At 40.0% G+C, this 15,015-nt stretch overlaps 1 protein-coding gene across 1 annotated transcript in view; it reads right to left on the reverse strand.

The window, feature by feature from the left end:
- MARCHF11 (membrane associated ring-CH-type finger 11) overlaps positions 1-15,015 on the reverse strand; it is a 438,545-nt gene that overhangs the window by 255,149 nt on the left and 168,381 nt on the right. The gene's annotated exons all lie outside the window — the stretch shown is intronic.

Raw genomic sequence — 15,015 nt, forward strand, 5'->3', positions numbered from 1 at the left:
GAAAAATTAGAACGTTGCTTAAAATTGCATGCTCTGGGGGCGTGTCCTAACAGCAGCTTTGAACAGTCGCAATTTTCTTGAGCTCTGGAAGATTTTTACTACGCCGATTTTCATCAATACATTACAGTATCCGGCACATATCACAAACTTAAAGGGCCATAATACCCAAATGTTTAAACACTTGAAAGTGCTGCAGCATAGCTGTAAAAAGCTGACTAGAAAATATCTCCTGAACATCTCTATGTAAAAAAGAAAGATATTTTACCTCAAAAGTTACTCAGTAGCCACCTCCCATTGTAAAGGATTTCTAAGCAGCATATTAGTATGTCTGTCCTAGGACAGCTGAAAGGATGAGCATCGTGCACTCTCATCTTATTTCACCAATCAGGTAAAGGAAGCTTACTATGAAATCTCATGAGAGTTAAGTCAAATCTCATGAGATCACAGTAAGAGTTCATGACCTCAGCACTGCTGATGCTGATTGGCTGCTGTTCATTTCTTCATTTTTTTTTATTTTTTTTTACCTGCAGCTGGGAGCAGCTGAGTATAACTTTTTACACAGAACTAACTCTGCTGAGCTGAGGAGATTGTGAGGTAAAATATCTTCCTTTTTTACATAGAGATGCTCAGGTGATATTTTCCTGTCAGCTTTTTACAGTTATACTGCATCAGTTTCAAGTGATTTAGCATATGAATATTATGTCTCTTTAAATCACTATTAAGATAATCTAGAGTTCGGCCAGCTGTATATATGACACCGGTGCCAGAACTGGACACTTGAGGCCTGTAGCAGCGGCTAACTACCAGGTACTGCGCTCCCCCCCGGCACGCCAGGCCGCTTACACACATCTGGATAATCACTTTTCTCCAGCACACTACATGGCTCTTTACCATACTAGATACTTGTCTATAAGGCAAACCCAGCTACCTTTACTCAACCATAAACTAAAGCTTCTAACATTATGTAAGAGAATAACCGCAGCCATGAGAGGCAACGAGACTCCAAACCATCTGGACCAACAGCTCTCTAAAATTGAAGCCCTGCTACGTGACATTCATAAAAATAGTAACGATATATTGTATATCAAAATACATTAAATTTTATAACCACATATACATGTTGAAGCTAGTATTTTGATATACAATATATCGTTACTATTTTTATGAATGTCACGTTATGCACCTCCAAATAAGTATAATTAGTTTTAGTCTAGGTACCCTATAGAAACATCATGATTAATGTCTACTAATAAGCTAACACAGTTATTACAAGTCCTTACAATTAGACAGTCAGGTTGGATTTGGTTCTAAATCCTTTTCATTCACCCTAGCTAAGTTTTTTTAATCACTCTGTCTATGGTTAAGAAATTTTCTCTCTGATCACGTTGACTAATATGGATTTATCTAATACTGTCATTTTTACCAAATTATGGAATCAATCGTATCTTTGGGGAGAGACGTATTTTATATATATTTTTTACATATAGGATACAATATTCATAGTTTGCATTTTACATGTAAGATCTCTCCTATATATATATGGAATTAACCATCTGTATGTGAACTAATTTTATGAAGAGTTAATGACTTCATGAACGTTAGTAATAGTATGTTTGTATACATAGCGAGTGGGTGTGCCCGATCTGGTAGTTTGTATACTTACACATTTTATTGATATGTTTTTATATATATTTTTATATACATGTATATATTTTTTTATAGAATATTTTTTCTTGTACTGTATCTATTCATTAGATTTATTGATTATCATAGCCCGTTGCGGCTTTTAAACTGTGTGGGCTATTTGTTAAAACCACACTGAGTAATTCCCCATTACACTCGTAATTATGGAGGTGTGTGATTACAAGCACCTCATTGGTTAGTTAACGCCAATGGAACTCCCAGTATGGGGACACACCCACGTACATGCGCAGTATGCATTTGGAGACGCTGTACTACTGATATAAGTTCGTGGTTTTTATGTGTTTTATTATACACTTATGCACCTGAGGAAACGGTCACGTACAGACCGAGAAACGTTGTGTAAATAAAGTCTTTTTTTTTATTTTATTACTGCAGCCACGAACTTTCTTTTTCTGATATCTTTAATGGCAATATTGTAGTTTGTTACCACCGTCACAAACCACTTTTATCCTTGCTGTTTCATCTCTCACCGGAGAGCACGGATTTTAACGGGATAGCTGGATTTGGGGAAACCGCAAGAGAGTCCTATTGGAATACTGGCTGGGAGCCACAACCACCAGCGGAGCCATCCTAATCGATAGAGACAAGCGGAACCTTACCACCACAGTGGAGTGGGAGTTAGCTGGACAACTCTGAGAGTCCAGGAGGCACCTGTGACACTTCTCAAGTGTCTTTCATCCTGTGAGTATCTGGTATTATTTACTAAGCGTGTTCCATCCCATTGGTAACCGCACTATGTTGGCGCCTTCTTTTATCTTTTTTTCTATATAGTATCCACCCCTGGGTCACCAACAGGGATCTTTTGGAGAAGAGCCTGCCTACTGTGATTTGGACATTACGCCCATCATATATGTAACACTTTGAACTCTGGTCATTGGGACTTTTTCACTATATTATTTTATAATTCTACCACATTGCTGTGTTTATTATTTACAGTGCCTTGCAGTTTTATCACCTTAATATTTTGGGGTGTTTGCTGCAAAGACACCACTATATTACGTTATCACTATTACTATCTAAGAAGAATTTATTTGTTTCTTAATAACTCATTTGTATCCCAATATAATTTGATTGGGGTATTTTTCTATAACGATTTGTATCGTATAGTTATATATTTAGATTTTTAACACTGTGATAGTGTCTCACTGTCATACAGACAGTAGATTTTCAGACCGTTGGCGCACTAATTATACACTAGCACTTTTTTAATATAATTATTACAGCTGGTCAGTTAGAGTATGTTTAATGTGTTCAGCGTTTTACTGTTACCCTTGTACACAAGCTGCTTAGTAAAAATCTGAAGGGCGCTTACATTATTATGCTAAAGGATCTGATACATTAGAAACGCTAGAAGCAGCTAGGAACTATTTATAAGCACTTTACTTTGGTTGCAATACGTTACTTTTTACGATTTAATGGGTTTGTTTGAGTATGTTTACTAAGTTTATAGTTATATTTTAACCCCAACAACCGCCTCATACCGATAGACTCCATTAGCCTTCACAGCTTAGCTGTGGGGGAAAAAACATAATTTATGTAAGAACTTACCTGATAAATTCATTTCTTTCATATTGGCAAGAGTCCATGAGCTAGTGACATATGGGATATACAATCCTACCAGGAGGGGCAAAGTTTCCCAAACCTCAAAATGCCTATAAATACACCCCTCACCACACCCATAATTCAGTTTAACGAATAGCCAAGCAGTGGGGTGATAAAGAAAAGAGTAGAAAGCATCAACAAAGGAAATTTGGAAATAATTGTTCTTTATACAAAAAATCATAACCACCATAAAAAGGGTGGGCCTCATGGACTCTTGCCAATATGAAAGAAATGAATTTATCAGGTAAGTTCTTACATAAATTATGTTTTCTTTCATGTAATTGGCAAGAGTCCATGAGCTAGTGACATATGGGATATCAATACCCAAGATGTGGAGTCTTCCACTCAAGAGTCACTAGAGAGGGAGGGAATAAAATAAAAACAGCCATGTACCGCTGAAAAAAATTAGTCCACAACCCAAAAAAAATAAGTTTATTTCCATTTGAAAGAAAAAAACTTAAATCAAAAGCAGAAGAATCAAACTGAAACAGCTGCCTGAAGAACTTTTCTACCAAAAACTGCTTCCGAAGAAGCAAATACATCAAAATGGTAGAATTTAGTAAATGTATGCAAAGAGGACCAAGTGGCTGCTTTGCAAATCTGATCAACTGAAGCCTCATTCTTAAAAGCCCACGAAGTGGAGACTGATCTGGTAGAATGAGCTGTAATTCTCTGAGGCGGGGTTTGACCCGACTCCAAATAAGCTTGATGAATCAAAAGTTTCAACCAAGAAGCCAAGGAAACAGCAGAAGCTTTCTGACCTTTCCTAGGACCAGAAAATAAAACAAATAGACTAGAAGTCTTCCTGAAATTTTTAGTAGCTTCCACATAATATTTCAAAGCTCTTACCACATCCAAAGAATGTAAGGATCTCTCCAAAGAATTCTTAGGATTAGGACATAAAGAAGGGACAACAATTTCTCTACTAATGTTGTTAGAATTCACAACCTTGGGTAAGAATTGAAAAGAAGTCCGCAAAACTGCCTTATACTGATGAAAAATCAGAAAAGGAGACTCACAAGAAAGAGCAGATAGCTCAGAAACTCTTCTAGCAGAAGAAATAGCCAAAAGGAACAACACTTTCCAAGAAAGTAGTTTAATGTCCAAAGAATGCATAGGTTCAAATGGAGGAGCCTGTAAAGCCCTCAGAACTAAATTAAGACTCCAAGGAGGAGAAATTGACTTAATGACAGGCTTAATACAAACTAAAGCCTGTACAAAACAGTGTATATCAGGAAGTATAGCAATCTTTCTGTGAAATAAAACAGAAAGAGCGGAGATTTGTCCTTTCAAGGAACTTGCAGACAAACCCTTATCCAGACCATCCTGGAGAAACTGCAAAATTCTAGGAATTCTAAAAGAATGCCAGGAGAATTTATGAGAAGAACAACATGAAATGTAAGTCTTCCAAACTCTATAATAAATCTTTCTAGAGACAGATTTACGAGCTTGTAACATAGTATTAATCACTGAATCAGAGAAACCTCTATGACTTATAACTAAGCGTTCAATTTCCATACCTTCAAATTTAATGATTTGAGATCCTGATGGAAAAACGGACCTTGAGATAGTAGGTCCGGCCGTAACGGAAGTGGCCAAGGCGGGCAACTGGACATCCGAACCAGATCTGCATACCAAAACCTGTGTGGCCATGCTGGAGCCACCAGAAACACAAAAGACTGTTCCATGATAATTTTGGAAATCACTCTTGGAAGGAGAACTAGAGGCGGGAAGATGTAAGCAGGTTGATAACACCAAGGAAGTGTCAGCGCATCCACTGCTTCCGCCTGAACATCCCTGGACCTGGACAGGTATCTGGGAAGTTTCTTGTTTAGATGAGAGGCCATGAGATCTATCTCTGGAAGCCCCCACATCTGAACAATCTGAGAAAACACATCTGGATGGAGAGACCACTCCCCTGGATGTAAAGTCTGGCGGCTGAGATAATCCGCCTCCCAATTGTCTACACCTGGGATATGCACCGCAGAGATTAGACAGGAGCTGGATTCCGCCCAAGCAAGTATCCGAGATACTTCTTTCATAGCTTGGGGACTGTGAGTCCCACCCTGATGATTGACATAAGCCACAGTTGTGATATTGTCTGTCTGAAAACAAATGAACGGTTCTCTCGTTAGTAGAGGCCACAACTGAAGAGCCCTGAGAATTGCACGGAGTTCTAAAATATTTATTGGTAATCTCGCTTCTTGAGATTTCCAAACCCCTTGTGCTGTCAGAGACCCCCAAACAGCTCCCCAACCTGAAAGACTCACATCTGTTGTGATCACAGTCCAGGTTGGGCGAACAAAAGAAGCCCCTTGAACCAAACGATGGTGATCTATCCACCATGTCAGAGAGTGTCGTACATTGGGATTCAAGGATATTAATTGTGATATCTTTATATAATCCCTGCACCATTGGTTCAGCATACAAAGCTGTAGAGGTCTCATGTGGAAACGAGCAAAGGGGATTGCGTCCGATGCTGCAGTCATGAGACCTAAAACGTCCATGCACATAGCCACTGAAGGGAATGACTGAGACTGAAGCAGCCGACATGCTGCGACCAATTTTAAACGTCTCTTGTCTGTTAGAGACAGAGTCATGGACACTGAATTTATCTGGAAGCCTAAAAAGGTGACCCTTGTCTGAGGAATCAAGAAACTTTTTGGTAAATTGATCCTCCAACCATGTTTCCGAAGAAACAACACTAGTTGATTCATGTGAGATTCTGCAGTATGTAAAGACTGAGCTAATACCAAGATATCGTCCAAATAAGGAAACACCGCAATACCCTGTTCTCTGATTACAGATAGTAGGGCACCCAGAACCTTTGAAAAGATTCTTGGAGCTGTTGCTAGGCCAAATGGAAGAGCAACAAATTGGTAATGCTTGTCTAGAAAAGAGAATCTCAGAAACTGATAGTGTTCTGGATGAATCGGAATATGAAGGTATGCATCCTGCAAGTCTATTGTGGACATATAATGTCCTTGCTGAACAAAAGGCAGAATAGTCCTTATAGTCACCATCTTGAAAGTTGGGACTCTTATATAACGATTCAAAATTTTCAGATCCAGAACTGGTCTGAACAAATTTTCTTTCTTTGGTACAATGAATAGGTTTGAATAAAACCCCAAACCTTGTTCCTGAGGAGGAACTGGCATGATTACCCCTGAAGACTCCAGGTCTGAAACACACTTCAGAAAAACCTGAGCTTTTACTGGATTTACAGGAATGTGTGAGAGAAAAAAACTTCTCACAGGAGGTCTTACTTTGAATCCTATTCGATACCCTTGAGAGACAATGCTCTGAATCCAATGATTTTGAACAGATTTTATCCAAAAATCCTTGAAAAACCTTAATCTGCCCCCTACCAGCTGAGCTGGAATGAGGGCCGCACCTTCATACGGACTTAGGGGCAGACTTTGGTTTCCTAAATGGCTTGGATTTATTCCAATTTGAGGAAGGCTTCCAACTGGAAGCAGATTCCTTGGGAGGAGGATTGAGTTTTTGTTCCTTATTCTGACGAAAGGAACGAAAACGGTTAGAAGCCTTAGATTTACCCTTAGGTCTTTATCCTGAGGCAAAAAAACTCCTTTTCCTCCAGTGATAGTTGAAATAATAGAATCCAACTGAGAGCCAAATAAATTATTACCTTGGAAAGAAAGAGATAGTAATCTAGATTTAGATGTCATATCAGCATTCCAAGATTTAAGTCACAAAGCTCTTCTAGCTAAAACAGCTAAAGACATGGATCTAACATCAATTTTGATAATATCAAAAATGGCATCACAAATAAAATGATTAGCATGTTGCAGTAAGCGAACAATACTAGATATGTCAGAATCCAATTCATGTTGCGCTAAATTTTCCAACCAGAAAGTTGATGCAGCCGCAACATCAGCCAAAGAAATAGCAGGTCTGAGAAGATGACCTGAATATAAATAGGCCTTCCTTAGATAAGATTCAAGTTTCCTATCTAAAGGATCCTTAAAGGAAGTGCTATCTTCCATAGGAATAGTGGTACGTTTAGCAAGAGTAGAAATAGCCCCATCAACTTTGGGGATCTTTTCCCAAAACTCTATAGATTTTGTTGGTAAACAAAAGGATCGGATTGGGACATCTTGCTCAATGTAAAAGAAAAAACAACATATAAAGCAAAATTATCTATTTCCTTAAATGACAGTTTCAGGAATGGGAAAAAATGAAAAAGCATAGGCCTCTTGATAGAAAAGAAGCAAGAGGCAAACATGAATGGGGTATTGAAATAATGAAAAAAATTTGGCGCCAAGTATGACGCATAACGGAACGTAAACTTTTTTGGCGCCAAAAATGACCGGAAATGACACACTTGCGTCACTAATGACGCCGCCGTGTGAAAGGTCTCGGCATCACGTATGACGCCGGAAATGACGAAGTTGCGTCATAAATGTATCTTTTCGCGCCAAAAAAGTTTGCGCCAAAAATGACGCAATAAAGTCTAGCATTTGACGCACCCGCGGGCCTAACACCTGCAATTGCAAAAAGTAGTCAAATTGAAAAAAAGACTAAACCCCAGGTAAGAAATAAATTTCTTAAAGTGTTTACATTCCCAAATATGAAACTGACAGTCTGCAGTAGGAAATATATGAACCTGACTCATGGCAAATACAAGTATAATACATATATTTAGAACTTTATATAATTGCATAAAGTGCCAAACCATAGCTGAGAGTGTCTTAAGTAATAAAAACATACTTACCCAAAGACACCCATCCACACATAGCAGATAGCCAAACCAGTACTAAAACAGTTATTAGTAGAGGTAATGGTAAATTCAGAGTATATCGTCGATCTGAAAAGGGAGGTAGGAGATGAATCTCTACGACCGATAACAGAGAACCTATGAAATAGACCCCCGTTAGGGAAATCATCGTATTCAAATAAGTGATACTCCCTTCATGTCCCTCTGACATTCGCTGTACTCTGAGAGGAATCGGACTTCAACAATGCTGAGAAGCGCATATCAACGTAGAAATCTTAACACAAACTTACTTCACCACCTCCATAGGAGGCAAAGTTTGTAAAACTGAATTGTGGGTGTGGTGAGGGGTGTATTTATAGGCATTTTGAGGTTTGGGAAACTTTGCCCCTCCTGGTAGGATTGTATATCCCATATGTCACTAGCTCATGGACTCTTGCCAATTACATGAAAGAAATGGGCTTCTATAACATTTTATTGCGTTCACTAATTTTCTATGCACAGTCGTTGCTAAGATGTAACTGTTTATATTTGTGAGTGCTTTCTGGGGGTTTGTGTGGGGCCTCTGGCCTACACTTAAAATCGTACTAATACATCTTGAGACTTAGGCCTAGATTTGGAGTTTTGCGTTAGAAGGGGTGCGTTAGCTACGCATGCTTTTTTTTGGCCGCACCTTTTAAATACCGCTGGTATTTAGAGTTCACAGAATGGCTGCGTTTTCAGTGCGTTAGGCTCCAAAAAGGGAGCGTAGAGCATAATTTACCGCCACTACAACTCTCAATACCAGCGGTGCTTACGGACGCGGTCAGCTTCAAAAACGTGCTCGTGCACGATTCCCCCATAGGAAAAATTGGGCAGTTTGAGCTGAAAAAAAACCTAACACCTGCAAAAAAGCAGCGTTAAGCTCCTAACGCAGCCCCATTGTTTCCTATGGGGAAACACTTCCTAAGTCTGCACCTAACACTCTAACATTTACCCCAAGTCTAAACACCCCTAACCTTACACTTAGTAACCTCTAATCTGCCGCCCCCGCTATCGCTGACACCTGCATATTTTTTTTAACCCCTAATCTGCCGCTCCGTACACCGCCGCAACCTACATTATACCTATGTACCCCTAATCTGCTGCCCATAACACCGCCGACCCCTATATTATATTTATTATCCCCTAATCTGCCGCCCCCAACGTCGCCTCCACCTACCTACAATAATTAACCCCTAATCTGCCGACCGGACCTCACCGCTACTATAATAAATATATTAACCACTAAAGCTAATTCTATCCCTAACACTAACACCCCCCTAAGTTAAATATAATTAAAATCTAACAAAATAAATTAACTCTTATTAAATAAATTATTCCTATTTAAAGCTAAATACTTACCTGTAAAATAAACCCTAATATAGCTACAATATAAATTATAATTATATTGTAGCTATTTTAGGATTAATATTTATTTTACAGGCAACTTTGTAATTATTTAACCAGGTACAATAGCTATTAAATAGTTAATAACTATTTAATAGTTACCTAGTTAAAATAATTACAAAATTACCTGTAAAATAAATCCTAACCTAAGTTAAAATTAAACCTAACACTACACTATCAATAAATTAATTAAATTAAATACCTACAATTATCTACAATTAAACCTAACACTACACTATCAATAAATTAATTAAATACAATACCTACAAATAAATACAATGAAATAAACTAACTAAAGTACAAAAAATAAAAAAATATTTACAAACATTAGAAAAATATTTCAACAATTTTAAACTAATTACACCTACTCTAAGCCCCCTAATAAAATAACAAAGACCCCCAAAATAAAAAAAATGCCCTACCCTATTTTAAAATTAAAATAGAAAAGCTCTTTTACTTTACCAGCCCTGAAAAGGGCCCTTTGCGGGGCATGCCCCAAAGAATTCAGCTCTTTTGCCTGTAAAAAAAAACATACAATACCCCCCCACCAACATTACAACCCACCACCCACATACCCCTAATCTAACCCAAACCCCCCTTAAATAAACCTAACACTAAGCCTCTGAAGATCTCCCTACCTTGTCTTCACCACGCCGGGTTCACCGATCGATCCAGAAGAGCATCCGATGTCTTGATCCAAGCCCAAGCGGAGGGATGAAGATGTCCATGATCCGGCTGAAGTCTTCATCCAAGCGGGAGCTGAAGAGGTCCATGATCCGACTGAAGTCTTCTATCAAGCGGCATCTTCAATCTTCTTTCTTTCGGATCCATGTTCATCCCGCCAACGCGGAACATCCATCTTCACCGACGACTTCCCGACGAATGACGGTTCCTTTAAGGGACGTCATCCAAGATGGCGTCCCTCGAATCCCGATTGGCTGATAGGATTCTATCAGCCAATCGGAATAAAGGTAGGAAAATTACAGGCAAAAGAGCTGAATTCTTTGGGGCGTGCCCCGCAAAGGGCCCTTTTCAGGGCTGGTAAGGTAAAAGAGCTTTTCTATTTTAATTTTAGAATAGGGTAGGGCATTTTTTTGTTTTGGGGGTCTTTGTTATTTTATTAGGGGGCTTAGAGTAGGTGTAATTAGTTTAAAATTGTTGTAATATTTTTCTAATGTTTGTAAATATTTTTTTATTTTTTGTAACTTAGTTCTTTTTTATTTTTTGTACTTTAGTTAGTTTATTTCATTGCATTTATTTGTAGATATTGTATTTAATTAATTTATTGATAGTGTAGTGTTAGGTTTAATTGTAGATAATTGTAGGTATTTTATTTAATTAATTTATTGATAGTGTAGTGTTAGGTTTAATTGTAACTTAGGTTAGGATTTATTTTACAGGTAATTTTGTACTTATTTTAACTAGGTAGCTATTAAATAGTTATTAACTATTTAATAGCTATTGTACCTGGTTAAAATAAATACAAAGTTGCCTGTAAAATAAATATTAATCCTAAAATAGCTACAATGTAATTATAATTTATATTGTAGCTATATTAGGGTTTATTTTACAGGTAAGTATTTAGCTTTAAATATGAATAATTTATTTAATAAGAGTTAATTTATTTCGTTAGATTTAAATTATATTTAATTTAGGGGGGTGTTAGGGTTAGCGTTAGAATTAGCTTTAGGGGTTAAAAAATTTATTAGAGTAGCGGTGAGGTCCGGTCGGCAGATTAGGGGTTAATGCTTGAGGTTAGGTGGTGGCGATGTTAGGGAGGGAAGATTAGGGGTTAATACTATTTATTATAGGGTTATTGAGGCGGGAGTGAGGCGGATTAGGGGTTAATACATTTATTATAGTAGCGGTGTGGTCCGGTCGGCAGATTAGGGGTTAATAAGTGTAGGTAGGTGGAGGCGACGTTGGGGGCGGCAGATTAGGGGTTAATAAATATTATGTAGGTGTCGGCTGTATTAGGGGCAGCAGATTAGGGGTACATAGGGATAACGTAGGTGGCGGCGGTGTGCGGTAGGCAGATTAGGGGTTAAAATTTTTTAATAGAGTGGCAGCGATGTGGGGGGACCTCGGTTTAGGGGTACATAGGTAGTTTATGGGTGTTAGTGTACTTTAGAGCACAGTAGTTAAGAGCTTTATGAACCGGTGTTAGCCCAGAAAGCAATTAACTCCTGACTTTTTTCTGCGGCTGGAGTTTTGTCGTTAGATTTCTAACGCTCACTTCAGCCACGACTCTAAATACCGGCGTTAGAAAGATCCCAAAGAAAAGATAGGATACGCAATTGACGTAAGGGGATCTGCGGTATGGAAAAGTCGCGGCTGGAAAGTGAGCGTTAGACCCTTTCCTGATCGACTCCAAATACCAGCGGGCGGTAAAAACCAGCGTTAGGAGCCTCTAACGCTGGTTTTGACGGCTACCGCCAAACTCTAAATCTAGGCATTTGTTTCTACCACCATTATTTATTACCTTCATGATACTTTGGCTCTTTACCTGCGGCCATCAGCCGAGGCCGCGAAGGAGGCATAAACAGAACACTTCAGTCTCTTACAAAGGGTCTCACGCTATAATATTCTATCTGAATACAGAAAGTATACCCACACACTTAATCTACTTGTGAAAATTATTCTAGACTCATATAGACTAGTGTTATTTTTGGGGACAACTAGATATAGAATTTCACCCTATAAGACATGTAATCTCACTGTATTATTCTACATTTGGAGTTTATATTTTGTATTGAACATTTTTAATTGGCTAAGCTTAGGTCCTTATCTTATAAAAAAAAAAAAACAATAAAGATCCATAAGTGATCTACAATCATAACCACAGGGATTAAAATGAGGAATACCAGTGTAAATCTCAGGCTTAAGCGTTCTATCTCCAAGCAGTCAGACGTAGAGAAACTAAATTTGGATGCTTGAACGGACCCTGTATTAGAAGATCCTGCCTCATTAGCAGTGTCCATGGTGGGACAGATGACATGTCCACTAGGTCTGCATACCAAGTCCTGTGTGGCCACGCAGGCGCTTTCAGAATCACCGAAGCCTTCTCCTGCTTGATTCTGGCAAACAGACGCGGGAGGAGAGGAAACGGTGGAAAAACATAAGCCAGATTGAAGGACCAAGGCGCTGCTAGAGCATCTATCAATACCGCCTTGGGATCCCGGGACCTGGACCCGTAGAGAGGAAGTTTGGTGTTCTGACGGGACGCCATCAGATCCAACTCTGGGGTGCCCCATAGCTGAGTCAGCTGGGCAAATACCTCCGGGTGGAGTTCCCACTCCCCCAGGTGAAAAGTCTGACGACTTAGAAAATCCGCCTCCCAGTTGTCTACTCCTGGGATGTGAATTGCTGAGAGATGGCAGGAGTGATCCTCCGCCCACCTGATTATTTTGGTTACTTCCGTCATCGCTAGGGAACTCTTTGTTCCCCCCTGATGATTGACGTAAGCTACAGTCGTGATGTTGTCTGACTGAAATCTGATGAATTTGGCTGCCGCTAGTTGAGGCCATGCCTGAAGAGCGTTGAATATCGCCCTCAGTTCCAGAATGTTTATCGGGAGAAGAGTTTCTTCCCGAGACCATAAGCCCTAAGCTTTCAGGGAGTCCAAGACCGCACCCCAGCCTAACAGACTGGCGTTGGTCGTTACGATGATCCACTCTGACCTGCGGAAACATATTCCTTGAGACAGGTGATCCTGAAACAACCACCAGAGAAGAGAATCTCTGGTCTCCTCGTCCAACTGAATTTGAGGAGACAAATCTGCATAATCCCCATTCCACTGTTTGAGCATGCATAGTTGCAGTGGTCTGAGGTGTATCCGAGCAAAAGGGACTATGTCCATTGCAGCAACCATTAGTCCGATTGTCTCCATGCACTGAGCCACAGATGGCCGAGGAATGGAATAAGGAGCTCGGCAAGTAGTTAAGAGTTTTAGCTTTCTGACCTCCGTCAGAAATATTTTCATTTCTACCGAGTCTATCAGGGTTCCTAGGAATGGAACTCTTGTGAGGGGGGAGAGAGAACTCTTTTTGATGATCACCTTCCACCCGTGAGACCTCAGAAAGGCCAATACAATCTCTGTGTGAGACTTGGTTCTTTGGAAAGTTGACGCCTGAATTAAGATGTCGTCTAGGTAAGGCGCCACTGCTATGCCCCGCGGTCTTAGAAACGCCAGGAGGGACCCTAGCACCTTTGTGAAAATTCTGGGAGCAGTGGCCAACCCGAAAGGAAGAGCCACAAACTGAAAATGCTTGTCCAGAAAGGCGAACCTGAGAAACTGGTGATGATCTTTGTGGATAGGAATGTGCAGATACGCATCCTTTAGATCCACGGTAGTCATATATTGACCCTCGTGGATCATTGGTAAGATTGTCCGAATGGACTCCATCTTGAATGATGGGACTCTGAGGAATTTGAGAGGATCTGAGGAATTTTGAGATCCAGCATTGGTCTGAAAGTTCCTTCGTTTTTTGGAACCACAAACAGGTTTGAGTAAAACCCCAGTCCTTGTTCTGCAATTGGAACTGGGTGGATCACTCCCATTGTATGTAGATCTTCTACACAGCGTAAAACCGCCTCTTTCTTTGTCTGATCTGTAGACAGACGAGAAATGTGGAACCTTCCCCTTGGAGGAGAGTCCTTGAATTCTAGAAGGTATCCCTGGGCTACAATCTCTAATGCCCAAGGATCGTGTACATCTCTTGCCCAGGCCTGAGCGAAGAGAGAGAGTCTGCCCCCTACTAGATCCGGTCCCGGATCGGGGGCTACCCCTTCATGCTGTCTTGGTGGCAGCTGCAGGATTTTTGGCCTGTTTACCCTTATTCCAGCCCTGGTAAGATTTCCAGTTTGCCTTGGGCTGTGAAGCGTTACCCTCTTGCTTTGCAGCCGGAGAGGATGAAGCGGGGCCGTTCTTGAAATTGCGAAAGGAACGAAACTTAGCTTTGTTCTTTGTTTTAAAGGCTTTGTCCTGAGGGAGAGCATGGACTTTTCCCCGGTGATATCTGAAATAATTTCTTTCAATTCAGGCCCGAATAGGGTCTTCCCTTTGAAAGGAATGTTCAAAAGCTTGGATTTAGACCACACATCGGCCGACCAGGACTTTAGCCATAGCGCCCTGCGCACCAAAATGGCGAAACCTGAATTATTATTTTTTTATTTATTTTTTTCGCCGCTAACTTAGCTATTTGGAAAGCGGTGTCAGTGTTAAAAGAATTAGCTAGCTTTAGAGCCTTAATTCTATCCATAATTTCCTCATATGAGGTCTCCATCTGGAGCGAGTCTTCCAGCACCTCAAACCAGAAAGTAGCTGCAGTAGTTACAGGAATAATGCAGGCAATAGGTTGGAGAAGAAAACCTTGTTGAACAAAAATTTTCTTAAGTAAACCCTCTAATTTTTTATCCATAGGGTCTTTAAAAGCACAACTGTCTTCAATTGGTATGGTTGTGCGTTTAGCTAGTGTAGAAACAGCCCCCTCCACCTTAGGGACCGTCTGCCACGAGTCCCGCATGGGGTCAGATATGGGGAACAT

This window comes from Bombina bombina, chromosome 5 (assembly GCF_027579735.1).
Source record: "Bombina bombina isolate aBomBom1 chromosome 5, aBomBom1.pri, whole genome shotgun sequence".
In the NCBI taxonomy this organism is placed as follows: domain Eukaryota; kingdom Metazoa; phylum Chordata; class Amphibia; order Anura; family Bombinatoridae; genus Bombina; species Bombina bombina.